Consider the following 18,660-nt stretch of genomic DNA (forward strand, 5'->3'; position numbering starts at 1 on the left):
TCGCCCCATTAGGAGCTGGTGGGGGGGGAGAGATGCAAGATTCCTGCCTAGATCTGTGCAGAATAATTTTATGTGCACCAAAGCATGTGGGAATGTGCACCACCAATAGAAACACAACACCTGGCTGTGGGCCCCCTGCCATACAAGCACCCAGCTCACCAGGAACAGTGGTTGTGGGCTGTGATGGTTGCTCTGTATTGCCTGACTTGTACTGAACAAACCCGTGATTAACGCCTTACCGACGGCACCGGCGCAGGAGCGTGGCCATTGCAGCGAGAGCACCCTCCCGCGTGCGTGCGTGCGTCTGTTGGACGGGGTCAGACCTGCCCAGCCCGTCCATTTGGAGTGGCCCCCTGGCTCTGCCCAGTCTCCAGGAGCGTCTCCGTGACTCTACCGTGCAGGGTAGCAAGGCCTGCGAAGGCCCTAAGGGCCCGAGAGTCGCACGCCTTGCAGCCCCTTGGACGGGCGGGTCCCTGAGCCCTTCCCAGCTGTCCCCTTGGGGCAGAATGCAGCCCCGTGGGCCCGCCTTGCACCCTGCGCCAATGAGTGTTGCACACGCTCTGCCCAGGGGCAGCCGCTGGCACGGAAGAACTCGCGGGGGGCGCGGTGCAATGGGGGCAGCGACGTCTGGGAAAAGGTAGGAAAGCCTCCCCTCCCCCGTACCCAGAGGTGCCTGCTCGGTGTGACTCCGCCCCCTGCTAAGCCCCAGACATCGACCAGCCTTGTGTTGCCAAAGGAGATCGGACCCCGCCCCCAGCCTGGTGCCCTCTCCTGCACTTAGGTGCCCAGGCCAGGGCAGCGCCCGGAGAGAGCCCCTCGGAGCCAGGGAGCAGGGCACCCGCCAGCCATAAGCCACGCCCCTCAGGTGGGCAGGGCAGCTGCTTGCCGTAAGCCACGCCCCCTCAGGTGGGCAGGGCAGCCGCTTGCCGTAAGCCACGCCCCCTCAGGTGGGCAGGGCAGCCGCTTGCCGTAAGCCACGCCCCCTCAGGTGGGCAGGGCAGCCGCTTGCTGTAAGCCACGCCCCCTCAGGTGGGCAGGGCAGCCGCTTGCTGTAAGCCACGCCCCTCAGGTGGGCAGGGCAGCCGCTTGCCGTAAGCCACGCCCCTCAGGTGGGCAGGGCAGCCGCTTGCCATAGGCCACACCCCTCAGGTGGGCAGGGCAGCTGCTTGCCGTAAGCCACGCCCCTCAGGTGGGCAGGGCAGCCGCAAGCCACGCCCCCTCAGGTGGGCAGGGCAGCCGCTTGCCATAAGCCACGCCCCTCAGGTGGGCAGGGCAGCCGCTTGCCGTAAGCCACGCCCCTCAGGTGGGCAGGGCAGCCGCTTGCCGTAAGCCACGCCCCTCAGGTGGGCAGGGCAGCTGCTTGCCATAGGCCACACCCCCTCAGGTGGGCAGGGCAGCCGCTTGCCGTAAGCCACGCCCCCTCAGGTGGGCAGGGCAGCCGCTTGCCGTAAGCCACGCCCCCTCAGGTGGGCAGGGCAGCCGCTTGCCGTAAGCCATGCACTTCAGCCAGCACTTGAGCATTTTGTCTCCACCGGACCAGGGGCGCGCCCACCCCAGGTGCCAAGGGGGCTGGGCATATCGCTGGAATGGAAGAGGCACCAATTTCTGCTCCCAACCAGGCAACATGGGGCCCCAAACCAGGCTCTCCCGGCCCCCACATGAACCCCCAGATGTGGGGAGGCAGCCAGGGCATCCAGCCCCCAACCTGCTTGCCCCTTGGCTGTCCCGTGTGCAGGTAAGGCCCTGACGCTAGCCCTCAGTGAGACCCCCCCGAAACAGGTGGCTGCATGTGACTTGCTGTGGTTCCTAAGGGGTGCAAGCCCCCGAGGCAGCATCTCCTCCCCCCTCCCTCAGAAGCCCACAAGAAGGGCTGGGCCTCTGGATTTCCAAGGCAGTCTCTGGATTGTGCGCCCCCCCCGCCCCCCCAAGACCTGTGCATGCTGGGAGGGGGCAACCTTTCGAAAGGGCGCTCTCCCCCCCCCCGCCCGGCGCAAGCCCACACGCCGCCCCTCCCCCCGCCCGGCGACGGCGGAGGGCAGCAAGCGACCTGCCTCGTGCACCCGGCTTGCGAAAAGGGGAAACTTCAGCTCATTCCCACACGCCACACGAACAACATTGCGGTCAGGCAGCGCTTTGCGGCGGGGCTCATTTGCCTAGCACAGCACATCAGCTGCTTTGATGTCACATGGGAGGTCGGGATGCAGCCGGCGCCTTCTGCTCTCAGTCTGACCCATGTGCGCTCCAGCTGCCCTCCCCCCGAATTTGCCCGCACGGCTCATCTGATGGGATCAGGTGGCTTGGGAGGGATGCTGGCCCTGGGGGGCTGCCCCCTGCGCTGCCACAGCACAAGGGCTGCATGTGATGTGCTGGCCAGACCCCCCCGGTGTGAAGGGCCAGCGCCTTGGCCGCAGAGCCAGCAGCGCCTAGTGTGGCTCAGGCCCCGCCAGCGCTGGCGAGGCCGAGGCCAGAGTCGGGTGCTGCAGGAGGAGAGCCGGTCCAGGCTCGGCTTTGCTTCGCGCGAGGGGCACGAGAGCAGAGGGCGCTCGCAGCGTCCGAGTGACGAGGGACGGCTGCTCTGGGCCTGCCGCGGGCGAGTGACGGACGTGAATCAGTGGGCGGCTGCAGTGGAGATGTACAGGCGACAGGGACCAAGACGCTGGGAGACGTGCTGGAAAAAGCCCTGCTTCGGATCGTTCTGCTACTGAACGGACACCATCATGCTTCTGTCCTGGAGCCCATGACGACAAGGGGCAAGTCACATGAGCTGCTTGTGCCTCAGTTTCCCCCCACTGCAAGCTGGGGCTTAAACCCATTTTGCCAGCTTCAGTCTGCGCTCAGAAGAGGTCAGCTGCTGCCTCGCCGCTCTGAATCACACGACCGAGCGCCTCGCACGCGCTCCCTCTGAGCCGGGAGGGTCACCCTGGGGTGTGAAGCATGCTGGGCTCAGGTGTGACCCTGCTGTCTGTCTGAGCTCGCGACCCCTGGCCCTGCCTGGCGTCCCTCGAGAGGTCGGCCCCGCTGTGCTTCTCTGAAAGCCTCCTCTTCAACCACAGCTTCCTGGAAGAGCACCTCGAATGTCCCAGGCTGTGTGAGCAGTGGCTGACATGACTGAGTCTTCCTGTGGCCACACCAGCTGCGCTTTCTCAGGCAGGGAATTTCACGCTGCCTGACACTCGCGCTGGCCTCCCTGCCCTGATGCAAATGGGTCACAGATTTGTGTTAAGCCAGAAGGCACCTTTGGATCATCTGGTCTGAGCTGGCTGGCACAGTGACCCTCCGGCGCCCCGACCCCTCGGCTTTCGCGAACACAGACCTTCCGGAAAGGCATCCGGGCTGGAGCTGACGTCACGAGACAGAGAGACCGCCCCTGCCCGGGGTGAGTCCTCTTTGTTAAAACGACGTCCCCCTTACGCCGCAGCACACCGCTGACTGTGCACAAGGCAATGTTCCCTACCGCCACGGCCGGGATCGGGGGCCACGAGTCCCCTCTCCCACTTTTCAACAAAAGCAATCTACGTGCTGGGGGGAAAATCAGAGGTGGTGGGGGAGAGCACCCAGAGTCACCCCCCCCCCCCCGATTTCTGCCCGAGCCCACACCCGGGGCGGGAGGGAAGAGGGGAGCCGTGCCCTGCCTGCAGAGGAGAAGGGCTGGCCCCCATCTTGGCAAGGCTCATCCCTCCCCTGTGCCGGGAAGCAGCCCCCGTCCCTTCATGCGGGCACAGAGCCAAAAAGCAACTAATACCCCAGGCTGCGGCTGGCCACCCCCAGGACGTGTGCCCCCCAGCCTGCCCCAGGCGCCCTCTGCTAAGCAGTGAGAGCTCGCCATGCCTAGCCCTCTGAGCAGCGCGCTGTGGCGACGGAGAGTAACGGGGCCGGACGCTGGCCCTTGTCCCAGGACAGACCCGTGCAGCCTGTCAGGAAGGGCTCTGCTGGAGGCCTTGGCCGGGAGCCGCTGGGCTGGCTCAGCCCCAAGGTCCGCTGAGTTCTGCATCTTGGCATCCCAACGCCGCCAAGGCGCAAGGAGCCCTGATGGAGCCGGCTGCCGGGGGAACACCCGTCGTGTGCTGCCTCCTTCCAGGGACAGCTGGGCTTCGCTATTGCTCACGCCGTGCGGCTGCTGTCCCACAGGGGCACGTGGACCAGGTGGCCTGACTGACTTGCTCTACTCTACTCTGCAGTGGCTGGATTGCTCCTCCTGCCTTTGCAGGCCTCAGCTGTCTGCCCGCGGAGCGAGCCCCAGGTGTTTCTGCCTCTGGAGACGTGCCGCCCTCAGGGCCTTCCTTGTGCAGAGCTACCGGGTGTGAGACATGGACGGCGGGCCCAGCGGCCTTGCTCGGCTCATGCCCTGGTGCGCCGTGGCAGAAGCAGGACGTATCCTGCTCCAGCTTCTCTCTTTCCTCTGGTCGGAGATGCCCAGGGCCGGCTGCACCCATGTCCCACTAGCCTGGGAGGAGCCCGCCTGTGGCCTGGGATCCACTAGGATTTTCAGACCTGTCCTCCCGCAGGGAACAGCTCCAGAGCAGCTGAGGCAGGGTGTCCTGCCGTGCTGCTGCCCGTCCGCAGGGCCTGGCTCGCTAGCTGCCCTTGTGCGGCACTGAGTGCGCGACTGGCGCCTGCCAATAGCCCAGCACGCTGCGGGCTTGCAGGACCACAGCGACTGCTGGACCTAGCAGCCCGGCTGGGCGCAGGGGCCGGAGAGAAGGCCCAGTCGGGAGATGACTGGACAACGGCTTAGTGACTAGGGACGTCAGTGCAATGCTTACGGGTACCGGGTGGCCGATGCCTGGCCGCTGTACCACGGGCCCCGCGGTGAACCGGGTCACTGCTCCAGTGGGTCTCGTTTGCACGGCTAAGAGTGCTACATCCCGCGGAGTTACCCTCCTTAACGCCGCGTTTGCAGGAGAGGTGAGAGGAGCGTACGGTCATCTCGCCCGCCCACCCGCATGACAGCGCTGTCCAGTGGAATATTTCACTGCCCACAGCCCATTCATTTCAGCCTCCCACAGTCATTGGGGTAGCTAGAGTGAGCAAACGGCCCACGCCAGCATGGGTGACCTTTAGGCCATAGCTTCTGGGCTGCATATTGCCGAGATAGCGCTGCGCGGCCGGGCCCTTTACCCCTTTGCGGGGGGTCGTCCGGACAACGGTGGGCACCACCCAGTCGCTCCTGGCGCCTCTGACCGGTGAGCCTGACCGGTTTGGCCAAGGGGCCATCAAGTGCCAGCTGCCTCTCCCCCGCTGTGGGACGCCCCCTGCAATTTGCCTTGGTGCTGCCTCCCCCTGCTTGCCATGCAGGGCAGGGAAGGGAGAGGAGGGGGCGCTGATGTCAGGGTGCCCCCCCACCCTGTATCCTAGCTCCACAGAATGGGGGCACAACAGGGCTTGGGACGGAGGGGGTTTACTGGCTGCTTTGGAGAGTGGTGCAGGGCCAGGGCAGGGGTGAGCCTGTCTTAGCCCCACTGCACCCCCACCCAGGAGCCACCTGAAATACTCAGTGTGCAGCTGGAGTCCACTCCGAACCCCTGCCCCAGTCATGAACCCCTCCTGCACCCCTAGCCCTGAGGCCCCTGGCCCAAACTCCCTCCCAACGCCTGTACCCTGAACCCCCTCCCGTACCCCAACTCCCTGTCCCAGGCTCAGCTCAGAGCCCCCTCACACGCCAGATCCTGTGCCCCAGCCCCCTGCCCCTGCCTGGTGAAAAGGGGGGAGGATGGGGGAGGATGGAGGGAGCGGGGTGGGGGCCTCGGAGAAGAGACATGAAGGAGGCAGGGCAATGGTGTTTTTCAATCCAAAAAGTGATCTTGTGCTTAAGAAGGAGGGAGACCCCTGTACTACAACCGTCCCCCTCCGTGCGACTGACGAGTCAGCGCGTACGGGGCACATTCCTAGCTAGGCTGTGTCGACGCTGCAGAGGAAAAGCTCTGCCACAGCCAAGGAAAAGGCCACTTTGTCAGAACAGTGCCCGGAAAAGCGGATGGGTTCTTTCAGCATCTCTGTGCTCCGCATTGTTGGAGGAAGAAGGGATGTGCCGAGCGAGGAGGTTTTTCCGACACTTGGCCCCCTGTAGATGGGCCACGTTTCGGAAAAGTCTCTTCTGGAAAAAAAAGCGGGAAAAGATATGCAAATTGCATATTCCTGCCTCTGGAATCTCCACTACCTGCATCTGAGGAAGTGGGCCTTTGCCCACGAAAGCTTATGCTCCAATACATCGGTTAGTCTACAAGGTGCCACAGGACTCCTCGCCGCTTTTGCAGATCCAGACTAACAGGGCTAGCCCACTGATACTGGAGATGTTTAAGAGCAGGTTGGATAGACAGCTGTCAGGGATGGTCTAGAGATGGTGCTGGGTCCTGCCACGAGGGCAGGGGACTGGACTCGATGACCTCTCGGGGTCCCTTCCAGGCCTAGTGTTCGATGATGCTATGAAAACGTGAGGGATTTAGCTCCCCAGAGGGAGGCACCAGCTGGGTTTGGATCCTGGAAGCGTTGCTCTGAAAGCTTGGGGCTGAATTGTGGTTGAGTCCGAGGCTCTAGTGTCAGAGTGCTGGGACCAAGCAGCAAAACTGAGATCCAGATTCCAAAGAGCCAGAGAAGCCAACCAGGAAGATCTGAGCCAGCACTGGCCCCCAGACACGTTAAAGTTGGGGGTACTGGGGGTTTGATCCAGTCTTGGGTCAAGACCCAGCTTGAACAGAGAAAAAACAACAAATTGCTCATTTCTCCCAGTGAAAAAGCTCAGTGGGGTGGCCATGTTAGTCAGTATCTGCAGAAACAACGAGCAGTCCTGTGGCATCTGAGAGACTGACAGATTTATTAGGGCATCAGCTTTCATGGGCAAGACCCACTGCCTCAGGTGGAGTGGAAGTTCGGGATGTTAACTGACTAGTCAATAGGCACTTCCCCATTCCTCCTTTGAAATGTACAAGAGCACATGGGGCTCCTGTACATTTCAAAGGAGAAATGCAGAACTCCAGGTGCAGCCCAGGGCCCGTGGGAAGTCCCGCTGACTCTAGGCTGCAAGTGGGTGCCTGCTTGGAAATGCACAAGAAGCCCCAGTGGGGGCTCTTGTGCATTTCAAAGCCATGGGCTCCCCTGCCCCTTTGAATCACATGGAGGCGGCACTTTCAAAGGGGCTTTGGCCACACAGCTGACCAGCCGCTGTCCCTTTGAAACTGCTGCCTCCACGCGACTGAAAGGAGCGGCAGGGGAGTCCAGCTCCACACGGCACTTCCCTGGAACCCAGGGCCAGCTGGGGACCCTCCAGCTGATCCCGGGCCCTGGGGATATCCCGCTTGGTCCCCACCTGAGCCCAGGCTCAACGGCAGCTGCCCCTTTGAATCGCGTGGAGGCGGCATTTTAAAGGGGCAGCCCACCGCACAGCTGAGCCCAGGATCAGCCACTTTGAAACCCCAAGGTGGCAGCTGCACAGCTGATCCTGGGCTCAGCTGTGCGGGGGGCTGCCCCTTTAAAACGCTGCCTCCAGGCCATTCCAAGCGGCAGGAGGGGAGCTCGGACTCCACAGCTTAGCCCGGGCTCTCCGTAGCACTTCCCCAGGACTCGGGATCAGCTGGGGAGTCAGCCCCTGTGAATCCCTGCAGAGGTGGTGTTTTAAAGGGGCAGCCTGCTGCACAGCTGATCCTCTGAAGTACCCCTTCCCCCCTCCCCTTCTTTGCTGCCTCTATTTCACAGAGGCAGCATGGGGGGGGGGGGAGAACTGACTAGTCGACATTACTATCCGATAAGCAAATGTGTATTGGATAGTCGACTGGCCTTTAACATCCTTAGTGGCCATTGCAGAGGCAGGGGTACACGTACGGAGGAGTTGTGTGTGTGTCAATGAAGGGATCCTAGTCAGGGTGGCAGTGGATCCTTCTCAGCATTTGGTCTGGAGCTGTGAATATCCAGAGTGGGGAAGTTGCCTTTGTAGTGCGTTAGCCAGCTGAGATCCTTAGTCAGTCCTACGCGGCTAGCGTTGAATTTGCAAATGAACTGCAGTTCAGCTGGCTCCCTTTGGAAGCTGGTTTTGCAATTCTTTTGGAGAAGGATGGCTCCTTTCAAATCCCTTACTTGGGTGTCCGGGGCGGTTCAGATGTTTGTGTGTTACCATTCCTGATGTCTGCGTTGTGTCCATTTATCCTGCGTGGCAGAGGCTGCCCGGTTTGGCCAATACACGTGGCAGTGGGGCACACAGGAGGGCGTGCCGTGGTATGAGCCTCTGACGGTGTGGAGAATGTGGTGAGGTCCTGGGATGGTGTCGCTTGTGTAGACGTGTGCACAGAGCTGGCACTGGGCTTTGCTGCAGGGCTAGGTTCCTCCCCCCAATACATCCAATTTCCACCCCACAACCGTGTGCCCCTCTCCTGCCTGGCTGGGTCAAGGCTCCACGAGCCTCAGCTGCCAGGAGCCAAGCTACCCCCGAGACCCAAGTGTTGGCAGTTTCGGTACAAGCGCACCGGGCCTGGCACAGTCCACTCTGCCAGGCCAGGCCTGCGTGACGCATGAATTTCCACCACCCCGGGGAGAGGGCGGCTCCTGGGCGCTCCTGGCATGCTTAGCCCCGGGCCACCTGGCCTCTTCCAGTCTCAAGCAGGCCTCTCTGCTGTGCTCACGGCAGGGGAGCATTTCCACTGGTAGCTGCAGCCCGTTAGTCATTTCAGTGCAGGCAGACGGAGGGAATATGCAAGGCAATGGAAACCAGGCTGGGGGCCCGTTGCTGGCTGAGAGTTTTATGATGTTTTGGGGCTTTTTTTCCTACCGTGGGCGTCCTGAAGATGAGAACACTGCAAAGGGCAAGCAAGCCGTCACTGTCCACGCTGGGAAGTGTGAAGAGGCCTCTTCACTCCCACTGCAGGCTGCTCTGGGCCAGCGCGAGCCGTTGCACCACTAGGCCTTGAGGTTTTCTGAGGCAGCGCCGGTTTTTCCATAGCCCAGCCAGAGACATTTGCATCTGAGAGTTGCTCTGTAGTCCAGGGGCCACGTTCCAGTACCGGCGCCGCGGACAGTTCACGTTGCCTGGCAATTTCCATGAGAAGACTCTGGCGTCCGCTGCGTCTCACTTTGCCGCGTTTTAACCGCTCTAGCTCCAATTCTCCATGTCAGAGGTCTGCTTCAGGCTGAATTTCCAGGGGAGGCAGGGACGTGCCAGCTTAAAAATAATTCTTAGACCAGTTTTGTTGAGCCGCTCTAGCTGCGACAGGCCTGGCTGCTCTCCAGGGAGGCAGAGGAGAGGAAACCATGTCCCCCCTCTTCCTCCTGAACCCACCACTAGCCCCTGCGCTGCTCTGGAACCTGGAACATTCTTGAAGCTGGGAGACGCCAACCGATCCTGCCCCTCACTCAGCCAAGGGTTCCAGCCCTCCGGGCAGTGCTGTCATGGCTGCTCCAGAGGCTCCTGCCTGCCCCAGCTGCAGCGATTTCTGCTTGGACTGCTGGTCGGGACACCCGCACCGGCATCCCTCAGGCAGGGCGTGGCTCCCCCAGCTTCAGACCCTGCCACCGCAACGCTGCCTCAGCTCAGCCCCCCACTGCCGCCAAGCTGCCCCTGGCTGTGGCGTCGGAAATCAGCGGCCCCCAGGCCCACCGTGGGGCTGGTGCCACTGCAGAGGCCCTGCCGGCGGGGACCGGGAGCCCCGCCCAGGTGCTGGCCGTATCCGTTACCTAGCGGGGCCAGCGCTTGTGCTCAGTCGGTGCACGTCTCCAGCACAACTGTGTTGTAACCCAAACGCCTCAGCGGATAAGGCCAGGCCCCTCCATCACTTCCCCAGCGGGCGCGGCGCGTCCCCACTACCACGCGCCCGACCTGCAGGGGGGCCGCCAGGAGAGCCAGACGCCCTCGGCGCTTTGTCAGCTGAGTGTAAGAGGGTGGCGCCAGCAGGAGGCTGAGACTCGCCAGGCCCCTGGGCACAGCGGTGGGGGGGTCCCCGAAGGGACGGCTCCTTGGGCAGTAAGAGCGGGGGTGGGGCGGCCAGGCTCTGGGCACGGCGGTGGGGGGGGTCCCCGAAGGGACGGCGCCTTGGGCAGTAAGAGCGGGGGTGGGGCGGCCAGGCCCTGGGCACGGCGGTGGGGGGGGTCCCCGAAGGGACGGCGCCTTGGGCAGTAAGAGCGGGGGTGGGGCGGCCAGGCCCTGGGCACAGCGGTGGGGGGGGTCCCCGAAGGGACGGCGCCTTGGGCAGTAATAGCGGGGGTGGGGCGGCCAGGCCCTGGGCACAGCGGTGGGGGGGTCCCCGAAGGGACGGCGCCTTGGGCAGTAAGAGCGGGGGTGGGGCGGCCAGGCCCTGGGCACAGCGGTGGGGGGGGTCCCCGAAGGGACGGCGCCTTGGGCAGTAAGAGCGGGGGTGGGGCGGCCAGGCCCTGGGCACGGCGGTGGGGGGGGGTTCCCGAAGGGACGGCGCCTTGGGCAGTAAGAGCGAGGGTGGGGCGGCCAGGCCCTGGGCACGGCCACGAGGCACTCAGAGCGCGCCTCACATCCACTTACAGGGCCTGCGGCGAGCGCCCCGGGCCCCCTCGTTGCCGTCGGGCCTGGGCCCCAGCGGAGGGGTTCAGCAAGCCCACGGCTTTGCCCCGATCGGCACTGACGGGACACAGGAGCCGTTTGCTGAAGCTCAAAGGCCGCCCCTTCCCGGACCAGGATGGCTCCGTGGCTGAGGCCCACCCTGGCTACGGAAGGGGGAGAGAGGTCGGCTCAGGCCTGCCCAACCGTTCTCAGCCACCCGGAGATCAGCCACGCTCCCATCGGGAAATGAGTGCGGGGGGAGCAGGCCCCCCGCTCACTGCCTGCCTCCCCTCCCACTCCTCTGCTGCCGCTTTTCCCTGTGCCCCCTCCCCCGTGGCCCTAGCCCCCTAGCTGCACTTCATCTAGGGCCTCAGCCTGGCAGCGATAGCCAGAAACGCCTGCTCTGCGCCAGCCACGGTGCTCCCTAGCAGGCCAGGGAGAAACGCAGCATTGCTGAGCAGCCTGGCTTATATAGCCCCCACCACCAGCCCTGATTGGCTGCCCTAACAAGCTTCCCCCCATTGGCTGTTTCACTAAGCTCTCTCCCCACTGGTTGGGGCTTCTGCACAGCCTCTCAGGCTGGTTTTTTAACCGTTACCTGTGTGGCGCCCCCCCCCATAGCCCACCCGCCAATGCCTTGTGAGGTATCATTTGAACCGGCCTGAGCTGGTGGAGTTCGTTGTTCTGTTTCACTGGGGGCGTGCAGGTGTCCGTGCGGGTGTGAGATTGTGCTTGGGTTTGTTACAGACACGTGCTGAGTCTGGGGGCACCCCAAGGAGCGGTCGACACCCAGCCAGGGGACAGTGACCGTCACCCGCTATTCTCCAGCAGGGAGCTGCGACGGGCGCCGTGCGCAAGCACAGGTACGTGAGACAGGCAGCAGGCATCGGGTCTTCGGCCATTGACCTGCAATCCGCGGGGCTAGCAAAGTCTGTCCCACACCCAGCCTGCCCCTCTGCCGCATGGGGCTCCTTCCCCCATGGCCAACTCTGCGTCTCCCCTCTGTGGGCCCCAGGGGCAGCCCGTCTTCCCACCCGGGGGAGTAGCCGTGAAGCTCAAAGGGGAGCCCTCGGGTCGCCGTGCTCCTTGGTGCAGCAGGAGGGGAATTTCCACTGCTGCCCCATGAAGCCATTGGAAGGTGGGAGGGGGACTCCCCAGGGTAGGCACCGAGTCACTGACCAAGAGGGACTGGAACTCTTGCACCACTTGGGCTGGAAGAGCCCAGCGAGCAGAGCCCCTGCCCTTTCACTTTCTGGGGGGAAAGTCCCTGAAGCCGAGTGCAGCCAGGGCAGGCGTCTTGCAGGGGCTGCCGTGAGCTAGGTGTTCCGGAGTGGGCCAGTCCACTTCACATTCACGGTGCCCGGCTTCGTGTGCCGGCCACACGCCTTGCGGGCAAACAAGCACGCAGCACAAAAGCTGGCAAAGGGCGTTTATTAGCGTGGCTGTCCCAGAGCAACGTTTTTCCTGATAAATCCGCCCCGTGGCATCAGCAGCCGGGGGACTATCGTCAGACAGGCGAGAGTCGCTCGTTAGTGGGACGTGCCGGCCTCCAGCGAGCGGGCGCCCCGTCTGCAGCCCATCCATACTGGATCCGCTGTTGTGGAGCGAACCGGCTGGTGGCTTTCTCTCCACTCCCCTCCTCGCCACTGACGCGGCGACCTTGAAGAGAATTCCAGCAGCTCGCAGGAGGGAGAAAATGCCCCAGCAATGAGCAAATGCATCTGCGCACTGCTTGAATGCCAAGGGTGGGGATGACTAACCTTGCGTGTAAGCTCCCCAGTGCTTCGCCAGCCCTAGCAGACGCAGGGAGCGGGCGGGCGAGAGCGCGTTCTGTACGCTTTTGAAACTGCACACGGGAGTGCGTGTGTGCACACAGCGGTGCTGCCTGTAACCTTGTAAATAACCATTTCCTGGTCCTTGCTGTAGCTTTGGTTGGCTACTAGCGTTGGCCGCACAGGGAGACCCAAGAACGTGGCTGGTCCCTTGGGACTGAGACTAGCCTGACTATCGCTGTGATTCTTGGTGTTCGGGACCATCTGTCACAGACAGAGGCGTGTGGGTGACAAGCCACATCAGAGCCCAGGGCGGCCTGCGCACCCATGCTAACGCTGTTCTAGCACCCAGGGCGTTTACCCCAGAGCACAGGGTGGAGCCAGCTAAACAGAGCTCCCAGGCACTTGGGGCCTGTTTCCTGGCAGTCTGCCCCGGCGCAGGACTGGCCCAGGTGGCAGTATGCCAAGCAGCAGGAAGGCTATCCCGCCCTCGACCCCCCAGCACAAACCCGGCCTGTGCCTAACCAGTTTGGCTCTGAGCAGGTTGAAGTGAGATGCGTGGCAAATTACAAAGGGGAGCTTTAAGGCAGATCTGAAACACATTTTACCTGGGCTTGAAAAATCCCCAGGACTTTCAATAAGGAGGAGACACTCACCTCCTCTGTGGCGCTCTCTCTCCCAGCCTGGGCCGGCTGGCCTGGGTGCGAGCGCGTTCTTGCAGCAATGCATGACTAGCTCCTCGGCCGTGCCCCCTAGGAGCACTGGGCTGCCCGCCTCTGGCTGCCCTCGCACTACCCCTAAACTACGCTGCCTTGGTGCCTCTGGGCTTTTCCAGCAGGATGGCTAGCAGAGCAGAGCACCCTAGGCTCTACAAACTGCTCATCTCGGAGCTGGCAAACCCCTGGCGTGCGGGATCGTCCTCCCTCACGAGCGGCTACCGGAAACGCAGCGCTGCATGTCAGGGAGGGCATGTTTATGTGCTTAGTCACTAGATGAGAATGGGCCGTGGCGCTGGCCCAAGCAGGCCTGCCCAGCTGTTTAGCTGGCACTGGAGCACAAGGCTCAGTAACGAGCCTTCCCCCATCCCAAGACTTGTGGGGGAAACCATCAGACACCAATGCAATCAAAGCCACTGGGAGACGACGAGAACATGACAGCGGCCAGTAAATGCAGCCAGCCAGTGTCACCGCGGGAAGGCAAGTGCGCTGTATCCTGTCAGCTACTTGGAGGGGAAGGGGAGTGTTAGAGCATTTGGATCCCGAAGAGCCAGCCAGCTCCGCAACAGACCAGCCTTCGCGGGGACGCCTGGGAGAAGCTGTTAGTCAGTGGCCATCCTACTTCACGGTTCTGGTTTGCGATGCAGCCCTTTGCTCCCACCACTCTGGTTCCCAGTTAACTCTCTTCCTTCCCCAACTGCTAGATGGGAGCGATGGGCTGGGCTAAGCTAAAACCACTTTGTCTTCACAATCCCCATTTTCCTCACGCTGACAGTGTGAACTAACTCGTGTTGCGAACCGCCCCCGCGGAGCTCGCGTCGCCTGCAACGTTCCACGCTCCACAGCCAGCTTTGGGCACGCACAGCCAGGACTCCCGAGACTCACAGGGCGCAGGCTTTCGCCCAAGGGTCCCTACAGGAAGCCCCCGGCCTGCGGCTGAGCTTGTAGGAAGAGGTCTAGTCCCGAGGGAAAGGCTCCAGGTGACAGCACAACCCTGCAGTGGCTAGTCAATCGCTCCGGGTAACCGTGCGGTACTGGTACATCTCACCGCACTGCGTGGGGAACCAGACAGCGCTTCTGCCACCCCCCCCAAAGGAGCGGGCCCTACCTTCTCAGCATTTGACAAAGCAGGGTGTGAAACCAAGACACGACACCTTCACACCCCACCCACAGGAATGCAAGAGAAGGGAAGCCCCGGTGCCAATTCCTAGAAGTTCTCACCGCTCGCAGGGTGTGCTTTGGCGCCAGCTGTTGGCCACTGCCAGGAGATCACAGCCCCAGAGCCCTGGAAGGGCAGGCATTGGCCCGTGTGAGGGTGGGACGCCCGGGGGCCTCTCCCTGTCCTGAAGTCTGGCCCATGCTCACGGGCTCAGAGCCAACAGGCGAAGGAATTGCTGCCAGCTCAGAGTGGCAGGGACGTTGGCAATTTTGTGCCTTCCTCTGCAGCGTGGGGCATGGGCCTCCCGCTGGGTCCTGCGGGCAGCAGGGCCACACGGACCTCGCCCAGCCAGCCAGGCCAGTAGCAGAGCAACCCCGCAGTAAGCACCGCGGGCTGGTTTTGAATGGCCCAGCCCGCGCTTCCGCTGGTACCCTGGGAGCCTGATCATGCAGCTGAACGTGCAGGAGGAGACTGGCTGCCAGCGACGCCGAGCGATTGCTAGGCCACGGCAGAGAACGAAACACGCACGGTACTGATTGTCTGTATGGCGTCGGGCACGGGGGACAAGAGGATCCAGCCGCCCTCAGCCAGGCTCCCTGGCAGCCACGTGACTGCAGGAGCCAGTTGCTTTGAGCCTGCCCGTAGGTCCTGCTGGGCTGTTTGCCAGGAGCCACCTAGGTAAGTACCTGCCTTGGCACCCCCACTCCTGCCCCAGGTCACCACCCAAACCTGCTGCCCTCCCAGGTCACAGCTCCCTCATCCCCGCCCCCCTCTCCCGTACCCCCCAGCCCCAGCTCACAACTCCCTCCTTCACCCAAACACTCAGACACACCCCGCCGCACCAATCTCCAAGACCCCTCACCCCCGCAACAGAAAAGTTCAGCCTTTGGCCACTTGCCAAAGCCTTGGCATGACCCCACCCTCAAAAATCCCTGCCCTGCCCCTTGGCTAGCAGCACAGCGGAGCCCTGCTCCACCCTGGGGTGCTGCCACACCACCCACTCCTGCAGATGTGATCTGATCAAATAGAGCGGTCCCAAGCCAGGGCCCGCGGAGTGGGAGTAGGGAGGGGCGGTGCACGGCTCTGCCCCACGAAGGATTCAGAAAACTGGGTGAGGGCTGGAGAAGGTTTACGAGGCTGATTTGTGGTCCAGAAAACAAACCTTGCGGAGACCGACGCGCCGTCTGCGGCCGCAGCCGAGCTTGGAGATGGCTGTGCTCCTGCCTACCAGAGAGCTGACTTGAGGTGTCTTTTTCAGGCCAGCAGGCAAAGGCACAACAAAAACCCCAGGCTGGAAGCCGAAGTCAGAACAATTCAAACTGAAACTAAGAACCATTTGCCACAAAGGCAGTCAGCCATGCGAAGAGATTTGGCTGGGACGTGGCACAGCAAGGCAGCGTTTCCTGGAGTTTTCAAACCGAGATTGGATCTCTTTCATACAGAGAAAGGCTGCAGCCCAACCCGAAGGGCTCAGGTTCCTGTACTGCACAGCAGAGTAATTCCCTCGGCTGCAGAAATTACTAAGTGACATTCTCTGGCGTGTGTTATGCAAGAAATCAGACAAGCTGATCAGAATGGGCTCATCTGCCTTATCGCCTAGTGTCACCGCACTATTCATTCCAGACTTGCCCCCTGCAGCTGTGGTAACACGTCCTCGGTGCCGAGAGCCCCCTCTCCGCCCCTCCGCGACCACGGGCTGGATGCACAGCACACGTGCCATTGTGGAGACGGGTATGGTCTCTGCTGCCTTTGACCCTGGCTGTAGGGATGTCAATGGTTCTCCTTACTGGGTGATGTTACCAGTTAACCAGTGGCCTGGAGCAGCCCCTGCCCACAGCCCCCTTTAAGTGGTTGAATGGGCTTGTACATCCCTACAAGAGAGCAACTGGCCTGCAATACAGGTGAGGGGCAGGCTGGGGGAGGCAGCATCTTATTACATCCCCTTCGGCTGGCGAGAGAGAAGCGTTCTAGCCCCCAGGGCCCGTTCCTAAACGCGCCCGCTATTAGATTGTTTTACTGCAAGCTCACTGGCACCTCTGCAGGTCAGTCAGAGGGGAAGGTCACTTGGAGTAGCCACAGGGGCCCTGCTGGGGGTGGGGGGGGTCACGGCCTCCCCTGGGCGCTAAGCAGGAGCCTGGGGCTTGGCTTCTGGCAATGCCCCGTGTTCTAAGGGCTGCCAAGGGCTTGTTAACTGTCCAGGGGTCAAGCTCCGGCTCCGCATGCTGGAGCTTCACCAGCCCCCCAGCAAAGCTTCTGGGGAGTGAGTAATAGAGCTAGCCCAGAGGTGAGAACCACTGAGTCGGAGGGACCATGGGCAAGTCACTTAACCCCTGTGCTCTGTCCCCACCAGGGCTTTGGCAAGCGCCGGCAGGGCGACGTATGACCATTCCTCGGGCTCCGCAGCAGCAGGACTCCTCCGCCCGCCTCCCTGGCTTAGAGGTGGGTAACGTCACCGCGCCAGGCTAGCGAGGGTCGCATTCTGCAGCCGATCTCACACCTGGAAGGAGACGCGGGCTCGGTATCACTTTGCTGAGACACGGAGAGTGGCCAGACCGTCGCTGCTGGTGACGGCACGCGCCACAGCTGAGAGCCAAGGGCACCCAACTGCTCAGACTGGCAGCTAGTAGCCACAGCGACTCACCCAGCCCCGTCCAAGAGGCAGGGCTTGCAGGCAATCCCACCACACCCAGCCCACGCGGGGCGGGGCCCAGGGATGTAACAATACCACGTAGCCGTGGTACGGCCCTTTCCAGCCGTCGATTTGAAACCTGTTACAAAAGGTGGTGGGCACCCGACGGGGGAACGGAGGCATTTCCTCAAGGCAGCCCCATGTGGCAGGTGTCCTTTAAACGCGGCCTGCGGGTGGGATCCTTTGAACGAGGCCTCCCCTGGGAGCACACTCCACAGCGGTGCTGTCTCTCCCCGGCAGGGCGAGCGCTGAAAGACAAGCGGAGGGGCTGGAACAGACAGGTGCAGGGGGTCGGCGTTTCGAGCCCCCAGGGAGGTGCCAGGGCATTGTGGGAAGTGCCGGCTGCTCAGCCTAGTGGGCAGAGCCTGAGAGGTGCTGACTGACTCCCACTGGCTGCACTGGGTCTTAATTTTTGTATTCATGCATTGGCAGGTGTATGAACCACACAAGCTGCAGCCCTCGGCGTGCCCCCCGGGCCCAGCACTAGGCGTTTATTGAAGAACTCTGACACCGGAGAGACGGCGCGTTACAATTTCTGGCACACACACGATCTGCTGCCCTTCCCTGCCGTGAGCAGTGTGACTAGCTGGGAAATCCCCTGCTCCGCAGAGCACACTGGGTGCGCGGCGGATGGGACAGTCCAGCCTCAGGGTGAGAATTGCTTTCTAGAACGCGTGGCTCCCCCCCTGGAAGGGCGTGGGGCTCATTCTGCTGAGGGTGGTGGGGTGGGGGACTCCAGCGTCCCCTCTCATTCCACACCGGCCCAGAGGCTGCCGGGCGTTAGGAGGGTGGGGAGCTGCTTCTGCAGGGTCCTTTGAACCATTTACCAAGTGCCTAACTGGGCCCCTCACGCCGCTTCTTCCCCTCCCCCCCAACTCACGAGCCCCCTGCTACCCCTCCCGCCATGCCACCTGGTGCATCCCCTCCCCAGCAGGAAGCACCAACTGAGGGGGCACCACAGTAGCCACATCCTGCAGACCTGCAACGTACGGCTTGGGAAAGGGAGTCCCTGGCAGATCAGCAACTGGGTGGGAGAGCGGAGCCCTCTGACGGGCAGCAGCCCGAGGAGAGGAGCCTGGCTCTGGGTTGGAGTATCCTAGCGCCACACAGTGCAGCTCCCCCAGGAGCAGCGTGCTGGGAAGCAGGGAAGGTACGCCTCGCCACGCCACGCCACGCCTCGCCTCGCCGGAGCTGGAGGGCGAGCGGCCACAGCGTGCCAATGCCGAGCTAGCACCAGTACACCCGGAAACGTCACTGCCACCGCAGAGCGGCGAGCTGCCCTGGCTGCAGTCCCAGGCACATCCTCGGGGCGGTGAGCCTTCTAGCTTTAGCGCACTGGTGCAGGGAGGCTTCCTCTCACTGGAGACACCGCCTTCCAGCACCAGTATAGACGGCCCCTCAGCCTCCCCTCCTAGCTGCTGCTTCCTGCATAGGTACAATGGCAGATTGGGAGACCCCCGCCCCAAACAGTCCTGTCCAGCCGCTTTCCCTCTCGACACACATTTCCTTCTTTCCCCTCAAGCCAGCTTCCAACAGCAACACCCATGCAGCAACCTGGAAACGCGGCGGCGGCGGCGAACTCCGGCCACACCTACCCTTCAGGAGAGGCGACCCCTCAGCCCGACAACTCACTAACCAGATGGTGAAGCCAAACCTATAGGCAGAGCCCACCAGGCCAGAACACAGCAGGTCACGTCAACGCCTAGGAAGGGTGCCCCTCTACTCCACTGTAACGCAGCTGCCGTCGTATTTACGCAGACCGGGATCAGGGTATGTGCGGCTCCAATATTCATTTGTTTTGGATAAAACGAGGAAATCGTGTTCTTATTGCT

At 62.6% G+C, this 18,660-nt stretch overlaps 1 long non-coding RNA gene across 4 annotated transcripts in view; it reads left to right on the forward strand.

The window, feature by feature from the left end:
- The window catches only part of LOC112546759 (uncharacterized), a 196,249-nt gene extending 178,557 nt beyond the window's left edge, over positions 1-17,692 (forward strand). For all 4 annotated transcript variants that reach the window (XR_012906069.2, XR_003090460.3, XR_012906070.2 and 1 more), the window contains 3 exons: positions 11,240-11,355; positions 16,490-16,578; positions 17,261-17,692. This is a non-coding gene — a long non-coding RNA (uncharacterized LOC112546759). The remainder of the gene's footprint in view (positions 1-11,239; positions 11,356-16,489; positions 16,579-17,260) is intronic.
- The last annotated feature ends 968 nt before the right edge of the window (positions 17,693-18,660 follow it).

This window comes from Pelodiscus sinensis, chromosome 9 (genome assembly GCF_052426305.1).
Source record: "Pelodiscus sinensis isolate ZL-2025 chromosome 9, ASM5242630v1, whole genome shotgun sequence".
NCBI lineage: Eukaryota > Metazoa > Chordata > Testudines > Trionychidae > Pelodiscus > Pelodiscus sinensis.